The sequence below is a fragment of the Macrobrachium rosenbergii genome, chromosome 12 (assembly GCF_040412425.1).
Source record: "Macrobrachium rosenbergii isolate ZJJX-2024 chromosome 12, ASM4041242v1, whole genome shotgun sequence".
NCBI lineage: Eukaryota > Metazoa > Arthropoda > Malacostraca > Decapoda > Palaemonidae > Macrobrachium > Macrobrachium rosenbergii.
Window position 1 is genome coordinate 91,224,241 of NC_089752.1, and position 23,053 is coordinate 91,247,293.

Genomic DNA, 23,053 nt, shown 5'->3' on the forward strand with positions numbered 1-23,053 from the left:
TGGGAAAGGAAGCAGGAAGAGGGATGGGAAAGGAAGAGGGGAGGGAGGGAAGGGAGGGGATTGTCATTTTTCCATGAGGGAGTTGAGGCCCCGGGGAGAAAGGGTTTGGTTTTAGGGACCACCCTGCTTAAACCGGTCGGGGTAGGGAAATGGGAGGAATGGGGACACACACACACACACACACACACACACACACACACACACACGCGCGCGCGCACGCACACGACACAGGCAGAAAGGCGGACAACGAAATAAATATAATAGATTTTAACTGCCACAACGTGTATAAACACTGCGCATTACATTTGTTTCATGCACCGAAGGCTTACCAACAGTGAGTCAACCCCTTTCTGCAAACTATGCCATTCACACATCTTGCACACACACACACTTGCAATTCCTCGATTATAAGGACCTTCCTTTTCAATGCCTCTTTCATATCGTCTATCCAACCCTTTCAAAATCTTCCTCTCTTCCTCTCTAAAAGCTTCGGCCTCCATTCTCTCCAAATGGATGAACCATCTCATCATAATGACTCCTTTTACCCATGCCCAACTGTTTATAATTTCTGCGTTATCTTCCCATTTCTTGCTCTTTTAATTCTCCGTAAGTCGCAAATACTACATTAACAATGCTTCTCCCAAGCCTCGACCTTGTTTCTTCATTTGCATTCCACACTTCACTTCCATAGACGAGAGTTAGCTCAGCAATCCTTTCATACATTCCCACCATGGCTTCCATAGACAATTCACCCTGCTTCCTTTCTCGCTTCACCTATTCTGCGACTTTTCACATCTTTTCACATTATTTTTATAGCAAGTACTTATCAACCACTTTCATTCTCCTAACGTCCATATCAACTGCTGCTTCTTCCACTCCATCATATATTTAGATCTGAGGCTTTGCAGTGACAAGGGTGTCCAAAGAGTGTGAAGAAATCGAGAAGTTAGGAGGTCACTTTTGCTATTGCAAATACATACATATATACACACACACAATATACACATACATACAAACATAAATACACACATACAAACAAACATAAATACACACATACACACACACATATATATATGTATATGTATATATATATATATATATATATATATATATATATATATATATATATATATATATATATATATATATATATATATATTGTATATATATATATATATATATATATATATATATATATATATATATATATATGTGTGTGTGTGTGTTTTATTCAAAATTGGACCACGTACTTTTAATCAAATGAAAATGTTTTAAATTAAAATTATAATAAAAGTTCCGCCTTCATAACCATAGGCGACTATTGCAACATTCTCCGACAACAATTATTCTCTCCTGATATATGAGATGTTAGATGGACGAAACGTCTCAGTTTTGTGGATAAGATAATTCTCTGAATCCCTGTTTGCCAATGAAATCTAGGACTTACGAAATTCTTTGGGACCTCCCCCGAAGTAACTTTTAGCCCCGGTGCATGTTATAACTCCTTCAAGATTAGGGTATTTGCGAAATATCATTAAAATTCACCAATTAATATACATGTTACTGAGTAAACGTAAGCGTGACGAGCGGACCGGATGACAGACGGAAGGACAAAGGAACAGACTGAAGAATTCTTCTACTGCATCCTTTGAAAGCTTATTGGAGACATTTACCAATGACACAACAGGAATCGATTAGGAAATCGAATGTTCTTATATACAAAATAGCCATTTTCTTTATAAAAATGAAGTTGAGGTATAAACTTTAATAGCAAATGCATGTAGCGGCCAATTGACAGTAAAATGTTGCGTTTGCTGTTTAAAATTGTTTATAATAAAAGTTTTCGAATCCTTGGAGGGTTAAATCTCTGCGCACTTTAATTGTTTAATGTACTCCTACTAAAAACTCTCAATCTAAAACCACTTCCCTTCAAATTGATTAAGTCTTCTCCCGTATCTTGGGAGTTCCTAAGAAAATTTCTTCTTGAACCTCTGCGCGTGGATCTTAATTTTCTGGAGAGCTGGAGACAGCATCATGCCCAGCCAACAGGGTTTGATGGAGGTGGCAAATGAGCTTGTTTTTTTGTGTGAGGCACCAGAGTAAGTCCACTCTCAAATTACTATACCGAAAAATAATATTAAACTCCATAAGGTTTGTCCACTTTGACTTTTAAGAAGTCTACTGTTGGCATATAAATATATATTAATTAAGATTACTATGACATGTCAACAGTTTTTCATGTTATGCTACCATGGTGTGCACTGAAGCTGATCACTTTCAAAACTTAACTCATAAAGTCAAAGCCTTTGTAAACTGGCTTGTGGCAACTTTCCTGGGAAGGTGTCATAACCAGAACAATGCTCCACAAGGGTTTGGAAACTCAAGCAAAAGACGAAAATTACGGCTAACAGCACGTCAAGGACATCACCAGGGCATAAAATTCGGATCGACAAAGGCGTGAGGACCAAGCGGACTACATAAAATCTGATTTTCTGCAATTGCATTTAGTGTAATGTCTGGACAAAGCACTACCTTATCCTCGGTTCCATCAAGTACGTATTTTAAACGCACCCAGCATAAATCTGACACTATTGCTGTTGAAATCGCAGTTAAATTGATACAAAAAAGACACGGTGAAAGAATCAAGGTAATTTCGGATGAATCAAAACAAAAGAAGGTAAATGCAGACTATTGGAACTTACAGACTCCATGAAACCGTACTGACCAGGCTACAGTCTGCAGAGGTAGTTACATCATAGAGCACACAATGACTGAATCTATGCATCCGGTTCGTCTTCGCAAGTCTTGAGTGAAACTATTAAATTTCAGGGTTTTAGAATATCGACGATTTTTATTTATTATAGAAAAGGACAGTGTTGCAATCTATCGTTAAAAAAATAATGAAAGCTGGAATACCAAGTTTTCTTGATTTCGACGATCAGAATTATACTGAATTAGCTTTAATCAATTATGAACCAAAGGCTATATCTGTTCGTGTCCAATAATTTTACTGCTATTTCTTCGTCAGTTTATCATAATCCGATTTAAAATCCCAAACAGCCTAATTCGAAACAGGACAGTACAGGCGAGGTGTTTAAAAAAAATATGTCCATGGACAACTTCTTAAAATTAAATTAAGTATATAAAGCGTCATTTTTCCTAATGCATATTTCGTCCTTGCTTTAAAGTGTTCTCTTTCTGTTGCTTCAGAAACTTTTTCCAAGCCAAGCCTCATTTCTGATCTTTGCTTTTAGGTCCTGGAATTCGAGACAAGCTGTTTTTCGAAGAAACTAACTTACCCGTTCATGTTGGCAAAACTACTAAATTCGGACGCTATACCAAATTAGAATTACTGATACATTTTTCATAATAATTTGACAGAACAGCTGGAGAGGGGCAGAGAAAACGAAACGAGAGAGAGAGAGAGAGAGAGAGAGAGAGAGAGAGAGAGAGAGAGAGAGAGAGAGAGAGAGAATCTTGCAACACCGACAGTATCACGACCAGCAGTGATGATTGATTCTGGAATAGATCAGCAGGTTGATGGGTAACTGCCTTGGAACACGAGCCATTGTCAACCTATATCAACTATGAACCTACAGTATATCGTACTATGTCCTATGAAAGGACATAGTACGATTCTCGGGTCCTGTTCATGAGCGCTATTCCTTTTCTGTCAACTTCATTTTTAGCTTACTTTTTTCATTTCAGGCATGAACTCCAAAAATGCAAATAAGTGCTCATAAAATGCCTTTGCAAAAGGATTATTTTAACGGCAATTGTAAAAGCAGCAAATTCATATTTCTATGCGTCCTCATGGGCAGCATTTATACCAGTTACTATTGCTGGACCAGCCCGAAACTGCGGGGCAAGTCTACATCCTATGCAACAAGCAAGTCTTTGTCAAAACATTTTCCCTAAATGTAAAACTCGTAAACCTTCCTCATCTAAAACGAGGATTATTTACAAAGGAAATCTTTTTTTTTTTCTTTTCTTACGGGGGCTTCCAATAAGACAGAAATGCTTCGAGGAAAAAGACAAAGCAAACAACGAGGGGGCACTTACAAATGTCAAACTGATGACCATTCAGGAAACGAATGTTTTGGGAGAAACGTTCCTTTAGTGGTCAACTTTTCTAAAGGATATCCTCCCCCACACCGAGGACGGTGACGGAGGCAGCAGACGCCTTTAAGACCTTTACAACGTTCCTTCCTTTACATCCGCTTCGACTCGACACCCGCGCCCCCTCTCTTCCCAAACCTTCGCCAAAGGTCCGAGGACACAGACCTCCTACCAAACCGGCCCCCATCCATGACCACCCCGAGTGGCCTTAGGGGCTCATTCAGAAAAACAAAGCTATAAAGAGAATGTTACCGTTCCATTTCAGGCTAAACACTATTACCAAGCACTGCATTGTACATCGGGTAATTTGATCACTAATGATTTGATAATTAATGATAAAAGACTTCATAATTTACGTGCCTGAAGGCAGTAAATGAGGTTATAACAAATAATCAGCTTGTGAATAGAACATCAAAGTTATTTCTATGTTTGTGACAAAGTACAACTGATATTTCTAATTTGTTTATCTCAACGAGAACAGATCGCATTGCATAACATAAATAGAGAGGGAGCGAGAGATTGAATTGAACTGACTATAGAATTTATGCCAAAGGCCAAGCACTGGGATCTATGAGGTCATTCAAGGCTAAAACGGAAATTGACAGTAAAATGTTTGAAAAGCGAAACAGGAGGAAAACCCAGAGCAGTTGCACTATGAATCAGTTATTAGGAGAGGCTGCAAAGGAACCACAGGGGTTGCAGCTAGGGGCCGAAGGCACGCTGCAAACAACCTTAAGTAAGCCTACAGTGCACGGAGAGAGAGAGAGAGAGAGAGAGAGAGAGAGAGAGAGAGAGAGAGAGAGAGACTAAAAGTCCATTTCAAAGGTTATGGACAAAATTTTGTACCATAAATAGGACAAATATGATTTTATTCCTCTTACAACACATTCGAATCACTCGGCGGAAAAAGTCTAAATATGTATATAAAAAGCTGCTCAACATCTCAGAATCTAAGCATAAATTGTTTCTCAACCAAGGAATTCTAGGAAAAGAAGCAAACTACTCTCAGGTTTTTTCCTCTTATTTTGTATGAACAGAGTTTGGCGTCTTGCAAGCAACTATCCTTGATCGCGGAAGAGCAGAACTAATTATAGGCAGAGATGAAGCCATGAAACCTACAAATTTAAATAAGTTATTTCACCTGTCAGTCGTATTATTATGATATTCTCAGCTGGAAAAACATAAGTATCGCAACCACCTCGGCAAATAAAATAAAATAAAGCTGATATAAATATTTCACTAATTACTGATTAACCAAACAAATGTAACAAAACCTACTTTAAGATCTCAGCTGGTAGTGAGAAGCACTTTAATATTATTATTATTATTATTATTATTATTATTATTATTATTATTATTATTATTATTATTATTATTATTATTATTATTATTATTATTCAGAAGAAACATTATTCATATAGAACAAGCCCACAGCGACCAACGACTTGAAATTCAAGCTTCCAAAGAATATAGTGTTCATCTGAAAGTACCAACAGAAGGTAAAAGGAGATACAAGAAAATATCAGTTATTAGAAAATAAAAAATAAATTACCAAATTAATAAATACATAGATAAAAATACAGGTAAATTATTAAAATACAAGCATATTTGTTTTAGGCTAGTAAAGCGTTAAATTCTTTGAATTTCATAAAACTCGCCTTCATGAGGCATTTTTCAAAGATATGTAAAAACCTTCTTCGCTGCATTCCTGCACACTGAAATGGCGAACAGCCTGTCTTTCCTCCGGAATATTTTCAAATTCTGCGTCAAAAATTTTCAGCTAGAAATAAGACGCAAAATACTGGAACGAAATTTCAATTTTAGTCTACAACATGAGTGTCTTTGCGAAACTAGATTAGATAGCTCAGTGTTACTGGAGACACTGGCGTATTCGTTATTTTTCTCTTATGAATCCAACTGCGTCTCCCTATGGTATATATGCAATTGGTTTTAATTCACTCAAACTGCGGTGATGAATATACGTTATTTTCCGGAGCATTCGTGTGAAAATCATAGTGAAAATAGGAATGCAATAACTATTTGCAGGAGGAAATACTATCGCAAGGACATTAATACTTTACTAAAGTGTAAAATTCACAATCGTCTAAAAACATAAAAGCGGAGATGAAATTCACATGACACGCGCGGTTGATGCCAATTTTTTTTTTCTTTCAATTTGGCGTGCCAATAGATATGGATGCAACTTTTTTAAAAACCATCAGTAGCAAGTTGGGGTCGACCCCACCGTGCACAAAATTCAATAGGCCCATACTCGGAGAAATATTTTCTCGCTTCCTGCCACCTCTAGATTGTTATAAAATACCGTACTACTTCTCCCTGTTGTATTGTTAGAAAACAGTTATATGTCATTTGGAAGGATATTATCTACAGGTGAGAGAGAGAGAGAGAGAGAGAGAGAGAGAGAGAGAGAGAGAGAGAGAGAGAGAGAGAGAGAGAGAGAGAGAGGGAACAGCCTTGTATCAAAGGACGGTTCATCACATAATAAAAGACAAAGCCATGACCAAAGTGCTGAATAATTGATTTTATTCTTACCTGCCATTAAAACTGTAGAAATTACTCCAAATTAACGATCCATGAAGCTTATTATTGACAACTGTATTTAGACACGATATAAAGCAAAATAGACTTATTTCAATTATCTGTCATTATTATTATTATTATTTATGTTTATAAACTGAAACATAGTTTTGTACGAAAATATTATTAAGCCACTTTTACTAAATAATTAACAATTCCTCACTAACTCGAACATGGTTTACAGTTATTGTCGTGTTAGTGAACAGTATCACTTGGGCACACAAACCGAGTTCATAGCGAAAGAACTCCAAGTTAAGGTTGTGGGACTTATGAGAGCGGAAATGACATTTGAAGCACAGATGGACTCTTTACATTTAAGGCTGACTGTATCAAACTAAAGCATCCATAAGTTCTGCATTTAGTTAAAAATCAACAGACAAGCCAGGAAATGAGGCTTATAGGCCTACAGCCTGTGGTATATACTAATAAACAAAAATAAAGGGTACTTACTCTGCAAATTTGAATATAAGTGGTTATTCTTCAAACGCAATAAAAATCATGAAAGTAGATCCAAAAAGCGCTATGTTTAAGACAAAAAGAAATAAATAAATCTGTGGAAAGAAGAGGGTGGATATACAGCCAATTAAGCTTCCACGAAAGTGTCCAGAAAGGCAGTGAAGTAATGTTGGTAGCTGACACTCGATTCGACAGCTTAAAAGATTCATGCGGCACCGATTGCCGTCGAGCTCTGTCAGAGGACTCGTCTAAGGGAAGACGTCCTTCTGGAGAGAGAGAGAGAGAGAGAGAATACACAATTTATGGAGTAAGTTTTACTTCCACCCTGTAGATAACGCCGGCCGTCTTATCCCACTACAAGTAAATTACTACAATGGAAAATGCAACAGCAAACATCTTCAGGGTCTACCATTTAGATACTATAAATGAGGAACATCTTGAAGGCTAGCATCTAAATATTATATTTCCATGATCAGAATCGGTAAATAACACGTCATTAGACATAAAACTGAAATGACTCTGCCTAAGAATATATCGGAGTACGCCTAAAAATTTACGTTAATCTTTTAAGTATAAAATATTTAAAACCGATATGAAAGACAGAAAACATAAGGACTCAAGAGAATATTGTACATGTATGTATGTATGTATGTATGTATGTATGTATGTATGTATGTATGTATGTATCTATGTATGTATGTATATATGCATAAACACACATTGGCAATTTAAAAACCACACGGCACAAACACGTCCATTACAACTCAACGATTTATTGGTAGTATTCACCGATGATTTATACGATTATCCACCATTTTCAAAAGGTTCATTCTCCATTCATGGTCACTGACTTGATTTCAACATGTCAGCGATTTGTATGCGATAAGTTCCGACGTGTGTTTATGACAAGTATTACTTTAATGTGGACGCACCATAATATTCAGTTCGTCAGGAAGAGATTCAGTTTATGCTTTCTAATTCAAACTTGATTTCCACAAAATGGCAGCAGTTCGTTTTCCCTCCTGTCAAGATTTCAAGGTGTTCATTCCTTCCGGCTTAAGCAAAATATGTTGGAAAATCTTTCCTCAACTTTTATCACATCATCACTCGCCTTTATCTTGACTGCTGGATGATCTGATACAATTTTTTATCACATCTCTCAACTATTATAACCTGTAGTAAAATATTTTAGCAATAGTAAATTTGCAGCATACAACGTTAACATAAACTGAGAATAGCATTTTTCACAAAGTATTAGTTCCACATTGACGAACTTTGATAACTTAATTATGTATGCAATTTTATATCAAGTTACAACAATGAGGTAGAAATCAGAGAGTGTTTTTTTTTTTAAGGAATTATTCTCTTAGTCGTAGGCCATTCCACACACACTTTCCTAGTATCAATCACTTTCAAAACTGGGCTATAATAATATAATAATAATAATAATAATAATAATAATAATAATAATAATAATAAAATATTATATTAAAAGGATGTATTATGCGAATTTATCTTATATAGCGTCTTTTCTATCTTCCTTATGATTCGCTTTTCAGGCTCAGCGATGTTAGCAACTGGCCGATTCCGCACACTATCCTTTTCCAACATGAATATCGGCCAGTTGCGAATCATAAGGAAGATAGAAAAGACACTATTTAAGATAAATTCGCATAATACAGCCATCCTTTTTAATAAGACCTGTTTAAAAGAGGGTCTACTCCCTTCAAATAATAATAAAAATAATAATAACTTACAACCTCCGCACGACTGCAATCTATTGTTATTTTCTGGTTCACTGCGAAATGTCTTCTCTTCATTACATTATTATTATTATTATTATTATTATTATTATTATTATTATTATTATTATTATTCAGAAGAAGCATGAGAAGAACCCTATTCATATGGAACAATCCCACTGGGGTCACTGACTTGAAATTCAAGCTTCCAAAGAATATGGTGTTCATTTGAAAGAAGGAACAGAGGGTAACAGGAAGTACAAAAAGAGATTAGTCGTAAGAAAAGAAAAATAAAGTAATAAATTAATAAATAAATAGATGAAAATGTAGGTAAATTATAAAATACAAGGAGAATTGCTTTAGGGTAGTAATGCATTGCATCTTCGCTTGAACTTTTCAAGTTCCAATTGCAAAAAATCCTCAGGGAGACTGTTCCGAGGTCCAGCTTTGTGAGGAATCGATAACTTCTTGAACTAAGAAGTTCAACAACGAGGCACATGCTGTTAGCAGTCATTTTTGTGTCAACAATTAAGAGCATTACACAGTAATATTGCGCTACACCGAAAGTGCTTTTTTTTTAAAGTTCCACAAAAGACAATTTTTCCACATATCATAGGCCCATTTTAGAGGCCCACTTTTTTGTCATAGTAACGATTACCGATGTTGTCGAGTTTATTAGAAACCAAAGAGGTTGCCAACTACCATTATTCACTTTTTAACAGAACTAAAAGACAACTCACCTACTCATTTCTAAACTTCGTTCGCACTCACAATAAGATTAAAGCTAAAAAATTCATAATTATCATATATATCATAATTATCATATATATATATACATATACATAAATATACATACAGTATATGTATGTATATATATATATATATATATATATATATATATATATATATATATATATATATATATATATATATATATATATATATATATATATATATATATATATATATTTATATATATAAAAAGTGAAGCAAGCACAAATCTTAGCAATCATTCCTTGAGAAGCTACCTCTGATATCAACTCACAGTATCACCACATTGCTCTCCTCAAAGTCTATAGATGCCACGAAAACAATCCACGCAGTTGATATGACAGAATGAATCTTCCTCTGTGAAGTCTGACATTTCATTCAACGATAAGAACTTGTGGCTATGTCTTCATTATCTGAGGGAAAATATCATCTCATATTCTAACACATTTTCTACTCGCAAGGCCTTTGAAAATTACGCCCCGTGTTTGTAACAATCAATGACCCTAACACAAAACTTACATCTCAACAGAGTTCATCAAAGATATTCCATAATATAAATAGGGAAAGAAAATAAAAATAGGAACTACGAATAAGCAAACGAAAAGCATTTCATTTGAGATCATCTCTTTCTTTTACTTTCTAAAACGTTCTAGTGTGCATGTGCGGCATTTAAAAGCTAGCAGGAATGAAATACACGAAGTGAAAAATATTCTTGCTGGAAATCATTTAAAAAGTGTTCCCAGGTCTGCAAAAAAAGTCTGGAAAAAATTAATCTTCCCGTGCTTTTTCTTTACAATGGGGCTAATGAAACAAAAGATAACATTTTGTAACGATCTCTTATTGAGCATTAGATCATCTGCTGACCCGATTTCAGTAATCTCTCTCTCTCTCTCTCTCTCTCTCTCTCTCTCTCTCTCTCTCTCTCTCTCTCTCCATTACCCAGTTTTTCTTTTCCTATTTGTTAGAGTTAACTTTCCTCATCTCCGATAGGCTTCCCGAAGCGCCCCCCACCTCGGAAAACCTGAAGAAGTATCGACGGAGGCGCTTGATTACTCCCTTGTTTCTGGACAGCGCTCACACGTGACTTTTGCTTTCACTCTTGGACGCTTCCTTCCTTCCTTCCTTCCTTCCCTGAATGAGAGGCATCATCGAGACTCGGAATATCAGCAGATTTTGACAAGTTGTCCGTCAAGAAACTAATTCACGAACTGCTCAGCCAGGCTCAGAAGGCTTTCACAATGAAACTGCGCCGAGAAACTAATGCATTATACATACAGTCATGATATAAAATGTATTACTTGTCAAGTAAAGGTGCAGCATATCGACATCTGATGCTTAATTAGCGAGAGACATCAACATCTAATTCCCAACTGAAAACAATATCAAACCTAAATGACGTAACACGTCGGGAACACTTCACATAAATCTAAGACAATAGAATTTCAATCTTATAGGATTACAAGCCAGTAAAAATACTAACACAAAATTTAAAAAATGAATATTTCAACGCCTTAGAAAGATCAAACTGAATGCCGATCAGGTCAAGGATTTCTCATTTACTACACAAGAGAAAACTGGCAATCTTTAAAATGTTGGGTGCGTTGATCGTTTATTTTCTATTACCCCCAAGCTTTGAATTCTATCAAAGTTCTACTCTCTCTCTCTCTCTCTCTCTCTCTCTCTCTCTCTCTCTCTCTCTCTCTCTCTCTCTCTCTCTCTCAGGGTTCCCGGTATTTTAGGCCTAAGCATCAAAAAGTATTTTATCTTCATACCTCACCAATATGGACATCAGCTTTCATACTGTCACTGAATACTTAACCGAACACAGAAGTTTTGATGTATTACCATGTTGCCCTTTCATATTTTATTCAGCGAGACAGACACTGTGTGAATGGCCCTTTGCAATATAAATAAAACGTCGGCGAGTCCCTGGCCGTTAAAGACTGTTACTCTAAAGTATGGTATTAAACTGTTTAATCTGATTTTTCTTGAGTTCAGAAGTCAAGTGAATAAAACAAAAACAAACTCATGCTGAGGATTACTAGACGTTATATTCTAAATAACAGGAACGATCATAGATGTACATTTTTAGCACATCAAACTTATCTATTGGTATAAAACTCAACTTGAGCAATGAATGGTACGTTACTCCGTACTTTTTACACACCCTCGATTTTCGCCATGATTCACTATGTATGAAAATATGAAGACTATGATCACAAACTTTAAAGAGACTCCTGACAAAAGCTTTCATAAATCTGAACTTGAAATACAATTCGGAAAATAATTCAATTTGGAGGGTTCTGTTTTAAAAGGCAGGGCGAATGAATGAGGCAAGACTTTGACTGTGTGACGAAGAGAAATAACACTTCTCAAGGTTACTGATGACTTATAAGGTCGATCACGTAATACTGATACTGTAATCCACAATCTTTCAATGTTGCTATGTTTACATCGAAAAATCACATATATATATATATATATATATATATATATATATATATATATATATATATATATATATATATATATATATATATATATATATATATATATACATGTATATTCTATATATGCATATATATATATATATATAAATAATATGTATATATATAATGTAGTATATATATATATATATATGTATATTTATAGATAATATTTAATATATATAACATGCATACATATATAAAATATTAAAAATATACAATATAAAATCAATACAATATATACTCACATAAAATACATTAATGTTAAAATATACATGATATTAAAGCAACAAACATATAAAAAAAACCACACAAACGCCATTTAAGATATCATCAATCTTACTAGACTCCTTGAAGTGTCCAGTCAAAAAAAAGAAAGTCTAAAACATGTAAATTTTAATGACATTTATGATACCAGATATTTTCACAACTCAGTTGTTTGATGGTTAACGACTCGAGGAGATGAGAGAGAGAGAGAGAGAGCAGCTTGAGAGAGAGATTTCAAAATCGTCATAGAAACTTTAAGCAGGAAGAGCTTGTTTAGAATGTTCCTTATTTTTCAAAACTCCTCTCTTAGTCATAACTACACCAATATCTAAGAAATTTGGCTAATCGCCACGATGAGAGACAAAGCAGAAAGACGAAGCATTCAATAAATAAGATGAAAGAAAGAGCATGATTACTTTCGGGCAATGGGTATGGTCAGTTGTGACCATATAAAGAATTATAATATAATATCCATCCTAGTATTACATTTACCATAGAACATATAAAACAATATATATATATATATAATGATATATATTAATTACCAGATCATCAATAGAACTTCTCCAATTCTAAGTCTTCCCTCAGAGAAAACAAGACGTAGATTGGTCTTGGTTCAAATTTTTATAGTTCATGTTTTACAACTTTTTAAGCTTTTAGTATTTTAACGTTACCAACAATTTGAAGCAAATTGTTTTAGCATTCTTTCGACGGTTTATTGATTTTTTTATATTATTTATTCTTCTATCTTACGACTGTTTCCAAATTATCTTATTTATTAAACTTTTATTTGAGAAATATTGCTGCAAAAAATTTTTTTATTCTTGAAACTAATCCAATTTCTACACGCTGAAAATTCATCTGAATACCTGGTTCTCTAAACTTGATATTTATAATTACGAGGTAGACGAAAAGAGCGCTAAATGGGGAAAAATAAAAAAAACTCCTCTGAAAAGGGATATTTGCTGAAAATCTTTTAATTAATATCAATCCCAAACCTGTTCTACAATCCAAGAAGATAATTAAAAGCTTCAATCATGAGGTCGCTACCCACGGCACTGGGGAGATAAGAAACTTCTATTGGGGGATATGAATTTATCTGAACAAATCTGAAACGCCCCTTTCATTCAGCTTAACAACTTGAAATATCCATCGAACATATATACTATATCTTGATTTGTAATGCAAAATTCTTCGTCCGTCAATCACACGCAATAGATCTCAGCCTTTAGATTGCAAGAAGATGATTTCAACATATTTCGAAGCTGTTCTAACTCAATGCAAAGCATATTTGCATATCTTGAAACTCGATTTTACAAATCTTCAATCTCACTCATGCAAAGATTATTTTTGGTCATTTTCGATACGTTAAAAATTGAAACAACTATTTACTTCCAACAAAATGAAATGAAGTCCTTCTCTTTCTTTTAATGGACACAAACTTGTAAAAAGTCCTGCGTCCTATGCCTTTTGACATTAAGTTTTGAGGAGTTGAGTGTACGTTATATTGTGTTATATACAAATATTATATTTATATATATATATCTATATTTATAACGTTAATGATTTTATGAGTCCTAATGTATATGATTTTAATTGTTGTTATTTGTGTTTTAATAATGTAATGTTGAGGATATTAATAATTTTTTTTTTTGTGGAACATACTTACAATAACTGCATAACATAATAAGTTTTGTTTTACAAAGTTCAAAGAATACTGGTGACGGCGTCTGGACGTGTGGCGTTTTTCACTTTTCGCTACCTTTACAGGTAGTGAAAAGTGATCACCTTTTGGTTAAAAACCTCTGGTATTTGACAACGTCACCTTTTCTCCCGTAGTGATTAAATCTAAGAGTGTTACATGTTCTGTCCTCGTGACAAGAAAAGGACATATGAGAACACATATGTAAAATATGTTGCCACATACCATTTTATTATCTTGAAAAATTACTTGAATGTGATATATAAAATATTTTATGATCATGTTCCAGTGACCTCTGTATCATCTTTAGTCTAAACTATGCTGTTAAACTGATAATTTGTGATAGTTTGAAAACTAAGCTTGGTTACTAGTGTGAGTGGAGTTATGTGAAATAGCGTGAGTGAGAGATGAGAGGGGATTCATGGGGAGACGCTGACTCAGCGTGCACCCCCGTTAGTATTTTCTATAATAAAAGAAGAAAATAAACTGAGTCTCATTTGTTTAACCACCACTTATAACATATGTGTGAGCGTGTGTGTGTAAGTATGTGTATATTTAATTCCTCAACAAGGAAATTTAATTCACTTTAAAAAACATAAAAAAAATTCCTTGACATTTACAACTGTAAGTGATTATCATCAATCTTACTAATACTTCCTATCTTCATATTTGTACAGATTATTGAAAAAAGGTTTAAAACATTTGCCAAAATATAATATACGAACAACACATTTCACCAGATATTAATTAAACTCCACTGATTGAGAGAAATGAGCATCCAATACATCTTCACACACACACAAACACACACAATTGGATACCATTTGTAAGAACTTCCACAAAAACCTTTAATAAGGAACCTAATTGAAAATCATTACCTTCACTATAAAAAGTGATTCCCTGATTTCAGTCATTTTATCTGAAACTGAAAATACACACCAAGATAGTAACTAGTCTGTTTCACATAATATGGAGTGAAGAAGCAAAGCCTGATGACTGGGAGTTGAAAGTCATGGCAAAGGTGACCTCAGTGAATGTGGTAACTATAGAGGCAATAAACTTTTGTCGGTTGCACTGAATATATTCAGTGCGTTTTTAGTCTTAACAGACTGAAGAAAAAATGTGATAGAGTGCTTACAGGCGAACAAACTGGTTTTTGAAAAGGTAGGACGTGGCTTTACTGATTATATATTATTTGATATAAAAGACCAATATTATGGAGGTCTGGGATCACTTTGGCATTTCAAATCAAGATATAGCCAACTGCAATATATCCATGAACGGATAGTTCAAGTTATTAATGAATAATGGGCGTTTTGCAAGAATTGTTCAGATAAATATTGCTCTATGCAATTCTCCTAGATTTTGCAATGATAAAAGAGTTGGAGATGAAAGATTATTACACTGGATTGAAGATTGATTGGTTATCTAACTCTTAGAACACCTAGTTGTTGATGTCTGAACTCGCTGACGATGAATGGATCATAGATGAAGAGATTTGTCAGGGACTAACTAAATCTTAGAAAAAAGAGAAGTTTTTTATTTTTCCCATTTAATGCTCTTTTCGACTAAAATAGCAATTATTGATATCTGTGATGCTGAAAAATATTTCAGGTATTTACTGTATGAACAGTACAGCGTTCTCTAGAGATTTTAGGTGAGACTAGAAAGGGCAAAAAAACAATGGGAAGGATGAGAAACAGAAATTTGTAAATCAAATAGAAGTAAGGCAGGAAAATAATATAAATAATAAATAAGATAATTTGGAAACAGTCGCGCAAGATAAAGATACTATATACACAATATTTTAAGATTTGAAACCCAAGTTTTAAGCTTGATTTTCAAATCTTAAAATATTGTGTATATAGTATCTTTGTCATTTCGTAATGCATGTCCCCAAAGTAATACAGATCGGACTAGATTTATATAATCTTGCTTTCGTATGCAGTTGCAGTCTATTTGATTTACAAATTTCTGTTTCTCATCCTTCCCATTATTTATTTGCCTTTTCTAGTCTCACTAAACTCCAAACCGAGAGAACGTGTACTGTTCCTAAATACTTGAAATATTCTTCAGCATCACTGATCTCTCTCCATCTAGTGCTATTTTGTCCCCTTGTACACACTAGGTCCGCATTACTTCGTTTTTTCTAAGAAATTACATAAGTTCAGTATGTAGATGAGATAATAATGAAAGAGATATAGAGATGGCTTGGACATGTCCCTCACACAACCCTAATAGCTTCACTTGAGCTGCCGTGGACCCCAGAGGAGTTGGAAGACCCATACGTAAATGGATATGAACTATGAGATGGGAGGCTGGAGATGGGTAGAGATTTATGGAGGATAAAAAAAAAGCACAGACTTAAATGGTGGAATTTCAGAGAGGCCCTTTGCGTCATGCGGTTTTTGAGGCGACGACCATGAATTTCAATTGCCATGATTCAAGACGATATCCGATTCCAAAACACGATTCAAGTCATGCACGTGCACAGTACATGCAATAAATAAATTCAGTGATGGATTTATTCAGCTTCTGTGAAATGGTGGCCACTTGTTAAGCAATCAGTGGTATTAATATGAGTTTGATGATACAACACATGAATCCTGTTCCCAAAAACTATTAAAGACGAAATTTACAAAGTTTAGAAAAGCTAGACCAAAGGTCTAGGACTACCCCATCAAATCTCTGGGGCGATCAGAACCACCTATAAAAGCTAATGAATTAGAATTTTACCGCGGGAGTAAGCCACATAGGTCGCTCTATCCCAACTCATCTCAGGAAGAAGAAGAAGAAGAAGAAGAAGAAGAAGAAGAAGAAGAAGAAGAAGAAGAAGAAGAAGAAGAAGAAACAGACAGAAAATAATCTGTCCTTTCCTATTACAATGAGTAATTCGTCAAACAAATAAAACCCTCAGGTAGAAGCGCAACCTCGTAATAATAACTGAATTCTTTTAGGTAAGCATATTCCTTCACAAAATAGCATGGCAAAACATGACGGCATCTGTGTGTCGTCACTTTTCATGTACAGAAAGTCTACAATCACATTATACTATATATATATATATATATATATATATATATATATATATATATATATATATATATATATATATATATATATATATATATATGTGTGTGTGTGTGTGTGTGTGTGTGTGTGTGTGTGTGTGTGTATTACATAAATGCTTTTATGCTTCAATGCATATAGCATAAAATACAGGCGTGCAAGAGGGCATTCGTAAATAACGTTGCTTAATGGTAATTGTAGCGTAGTGTACAAATGAGGTTAAACTTTGAACGCCAGAAAAGGTTTTCCAGTTGGGAGTGTAGTCGCAGTTCTCTGTACATTGAATTTGTTGCCTCTGTTGACCTAAGCAGTCAACGAATAGTCTATTCGGTGGTTAATCAACTGAGGTAGGTCTTGCCAATTTGGGGAATGCCATAAAAGACTTGCCAAAAATCAGAAAGCTAATATAGAGGAAATTAAATTCAAAGAACACGAAGAAGTAAAAACGTGACAATTTTATGGAAATAAACTTTTCACTGAAAAGCACTTTTTCAAAAGATTAACATTTCTGGGAGCGAGTCCTTTTTAACTCCACGCGCATTAAAAACAAATACTGCATTTAATTATCCTAGAGGGTAATAAATGTAGAAACCGAGGATTGAGTACAAAAACCTAACTTTAGGAAAATTAAAACTGAAATTTTCGACACATGGGCAAAAGCAAGTCAGCATTATATTCCTAAATGTGTACATTTATAGATAGATAAACATGAAATAAACAAAATAAAGTGAAGCGAAATTGTGATGAAAATATAAAAATATGATAAACAAAAATTCTTGAAATACAAGGAAGCGTTCACGTGATTTAACAACAACAAAAAATCAAAAGATTGTAAATTACGAAGCGAGGATAAAATCTTCAAATAATTTAATATTTTAGAATACTTTAAAAAGGTTCGAAAAGATTTAAACGTTGTGTTAAAGGGGAAAAAAGTTACTTGAAATCTTTGAATGAAAGATGTCTCAAGTTGCAAAATAATCTTATATATTATAAGAATGACAACCAGCCCAGTTCCAGATGTCATTAATAAGTTCAAGGAGAACCAGCAAAGGGAATCATAAGAACTCCAATATTGTACGTGAAAACCGTAAATAAGCAAAATCCTGAGGGTACTGCACGCAGATGATTTATAACCATTCTTAGGTAATAGGTCATATGATATAATAGAATTGAAGTAAAACTGAAAACGTAATCCCCTGGCAAATAAAGCTGGCAATAACATTCTTTAAATCTGTGAGCACAATTGTAGGGTTAAATCTGTGAGCTCATTTGTAGGGATAAATTAGAGTATATTAACACCCAAAGAGATATATAAATAGCGATAAAAAGTCTTTAATGACACAGGGGAAAACCCGAATAGCGACTGACAGTAAGTAAAAACATCCCTCAGAACGATAAACGGGCATCTCAACCTTATGAATAATAACCGTAATTGCTAGATCGATAAATGTAAGATCAAACACTTGATGAAAATACAAAGAACAACAGTGATTGCTAGAAGCTTGAATTCAAACATTCTCGGAACGGAGTGTACATAGGATACTTGGAATTCTCTCCCTTAGCTCGTATTTCTTTCAACTTTCCATCGGCATTTCGACCCACCCTTTCATTCGCCAATTTGTTTTCCTCCAAGTCCAATCGGCCTTTACATACAGAAAAGCAATTTACAAACAAAAAAGATCGTAGCATAAAGGGTGATGTAGGGGAATACTACAAAAAAAAAAAAAATACGCTTACTAAGGCGGTAAAAGGACGCAAATTCAGAATTAACTTACAAAAGAATATGATATAATATCTGTTGTTAACTGCAAGTACACTGAAGTAGCTCATAATGTGTTTTCACAATGTTTCTTTAAATATCTGCCACCACGACACCAAATCTTAGAATAAAAAACATAAAAACTTGTACTGTTCATCTCTCTCTCTCTCTCTCTCTCTCTCTCTCTCTCTCTCTCTCTCTCTCTCTCTCTCTCTCTCTCTCTCTCTCTCTCTCTCTCTCTACTCACCTTGCGAGTTCGGTAAACAGCCAATCACATCGGCAACGACAACCTTTCTTAATGGTCGCCACTTACATTTTTATTCTATCTACTAGCTCATTTCACACTTACATTTGTATTATAATTTACTAACTCACTTCACACTTACATCTGCATTCTAATTTAGTAACTCACTGCCGGGTTACATTTGCATTCTGAACTGCTTACTCATTTCACCCCTACATTTGTATTCTAATTTACCAACTCACTTCACCCTTACATTTGCATTCTAATTCACTAACTCACTTCACACTTACATTTGCATTCTAATTTAACTCATTTCACCCTAACATTTGTATTAGAATTTACTAGCTCACTTCACCCTTACATTTGTATTCTAATTTACTAACTCACTTCACCCTTACATTTGCATTCCAATTTACTAACTCACTTCACCCTTACATTTGTATTCTAATTTACTAACTCACTTCACCATTATATTTGCATTCCAATTTACTAACTCATTTCACCCTTACATTTCTATTCTAATTTATTAACTCACTTCAACCTTACATTGCATTCTAATTTACTAACTCACTTCACAGTGTTACAAATGAGGTCTCAGCCACTGTAATTAAACTAATAAAATTTCAGTAAACAACTAGAATACAAAGTAGCGACGAACGTGGTAAAGTCACTTCCTCTCCTGTCACACCTTAGAAGCCTTCCCCTCTACCCTCCTTCCCATGCCTGTCCAGTTTACCTTAGTTAGAGAAAATTCATTTCAGACATCTCCAAATCATACCAGCCCGGGCCAGAAGAAGTAAGCCCGCCTACGAAGAGGTATACCTCGACAGGAGTGGTGATAAGCACTGCCCACAATCTGGACATCTGAGGAACCAGCCAGAAGTCGGTCTTCCCACACGGGATTTCCTGGAGACCGGATGTGAACTGCTCTGACCTTTTACCCTACCTGCTGGCCGGACCCCTTCCACTCCCTCCCAGAACCCACTGGTGTTGTCTCTTCCTCTAGGGGCGTTAAGTCTACGAACGCACCAATATACTGAACCACGTTGGTATCTGAGTAAGGGTCTCTGGTCCGTCCCACAACCTAAGCCTCTCAAATCCATATCCTATCCTTCCCTTTTATCCAACCCATGGATCGCCACCTTGAAGCACATGTAAGATTAAGATTATTATTATCATCTCGCTATATCTAGCCTATCCTTACGCCCTCAATTAACATGGGCTATTTAATTGTTTATGAAACCCGTGCATGCAAGATTAAATATTAATTCCGGTATCGTTCCTTTACAGGAAGGTATTTGTGCGGTGTTCACAATCTCATCACTTGCCTGATCTGAACACGAGGTTAACGGTTAGCCCAAATTACTGCCTGATACAGCCAGCTGAGCTTACTGAATACTAAGTGTCCTTATTATTCATCTTCTTTAATCATTCCCTTGATCTCATTTTTATTTAATTTTGTGAGTGGATTTGTCTCGTGTTTTTTTAGTTAATTGTAAATACACTATGTTATTTACCCTTGAGTGTTAATACTAACCTTTTCCCCTTTATATCCCTTCTTCCTTAATAACATTACAAATTGAGGTCCCCAATTATCGCCTTCGCTATCTAGTTCAACTAAAATTCTAGTAATCATGATCTTACCAGACTTTACTTGAAACAAAAGTTACATTGCATTCTAATTTAATAACTCACTTCACCCTTCCGCTCACATTAGAATTTACAAACTCACTTCACCCTTACACTTGAATTCTAATGTACTAACTCACTTCACCCTTCTGCTTGCATTCTAGTTTACTAACATATGTCACCCTTACACTTGAATTCTAATTTACTAACTCACTTCACCCTTACACTTAATTCTAATTTATTAACTCACTTCACCCTTACACTTCAATTCTAATTTATTAACTCGCTCCACCCTTACACATGCATTCTAATTTACTAACTCAATTCGCCCTTACACTTGAATTCTAATTTATTAACTCACTTCAGCCTTATACATGCATTCTAATTTACTAACTCACTTCACCCTTACACTTGAATTCTAATTTACTAACTCACTTCACCCTTACACATGCATTCTAATTTACTAACTCACTTTGCCCTTACACTTGAATTCTAATTTATTAATTTGCTTCACCTTTACACATGCACTCTAATTTACTAACTCACTTCGCCCTTACGCATGAATTCTAATTTATTAACTCACTTCACCCTTACACATGCATTCTAATTTACTAACTCACTTCGCCCTTACACTTGAATTCTAATTTATTAACTCACTTCACCCTTACACGTGCATTCCAATTTACTAACTCACTTCACCCTTACACGTGCATTCCAATTTACTAACTCACTTCACCCTTACACGTGCATTCCAATTTACTAACTCACTTCACCCTTACACTTGAATTCTAATTTACTAACTCACTACACCCTTACACTTGAAGTCTAATTTACTAACTCACTTCAACCTTACACATGCATTCTAATTTACTAATTCACTTCACCCTTACACTTGAATTCTAATTTACTAACTCACTTCACTCTTACACTTGAAGTCTAATTTACTAACTCACTTCACCCTTACACTTACATTCTAATTTACTAATTCACTTCACCCTTACACTTGCATTTTAATCTACTAACTCATTTCACCCTTACACTTATATTCTAATTTACCAACTCACTTCACCCTTACACTTATATTCTAATTTACTAACTCACTTCACCCTTACACTTGAATTCTAATTTAGCAACTCACTTCACCCTCATACTTGCATTATAATTTACTAACTTATTACACCCTTACTCTTGCATTCCAATTTACTAACTCACTTCACCCTTACACTTGCATTCTTATCTACTAACTCATTTCACCCTTACACTTACATTCTACTTTACTAACTCACTTCACCCTTACACTTGAATTCTAATTTACCAACTCACTTCACCCTTATACTTGCATTCTAATTTACTAACTCACTTCACCCTTACACTTGCATTCTTAACTACTAACTCATTTCACCATTACACTTACATTCTACTTTAGTAATTCACTTCACCCTTACACTTGAATTCTAATTTACCAACTCACTTCACCCTTACACTTGAATTCTAATTTACTAACTCACTTCACCCTTACACTTGCATTCCAATTTACTAACTCGCTTCACGCTTATATTTGCATTCTAATTTACTAACTCACTTCACCCTTATACTTGCATTCTAATTTACTAACTCATTTCACCCTTATACTTGCATTCCAGTTTACTAACTCACTTCACCCTTATACTTGCATTCTAATTTACTAACTCACTTTACCGTTACACTTGCATTCTAATTTACGAACTCATAATTTTCACCCTTACTCTTGCATTCCAGTTTACTAACTCACTTCACCCCTCATTGTTCTGTGATAACTGCACAGTCAGATTTTTTAGTGAATTCCTCCTTTTACTGTACATCCAGCTGTGAGTGCTTGTTGTTTGACCACTCAGTCCTTGGAAAGTTTACAAATGTTTACACTGATTATAAATTCACCCTTAGCGATATCGTAGAAAAGAAATTACAAGGTCCCAACAAATACAAACCTAACAGTCCTCTCACAACTCAAAAGCACTGTTCAGAGGGATAAAGATGAAGCTGAGCACTTTATATCTCTTCACTTCATCACAACTGAAATGACATAAAGCAAGCTAAACAGAGTTGAAGGTTACTCACAATGGACGCGAAAACCACTCTTAGCAGAGCCTTATATGGAACGGGGCTATTGTCCCATATTTTCACATTATGACGAATGTACGTGTACATGCAGTAATTATCATCAATACCACA

General features: G+C 34.8%; 1 protein-coding gene across 6 annotated transcripts in view; it reads right to left on the bottom strand.

Moving 5' to 3' along the window:
* LOC136843752 (probable G-protein coupled receptor CG31760) overlaps positions 1 to 23,053 on the bottom strand; it is a 1,299,116-nt gene that overhangs the window by 1,051,719 nt on the left and 224,344 nt on the right. The window lies entirely within an intron of this gene.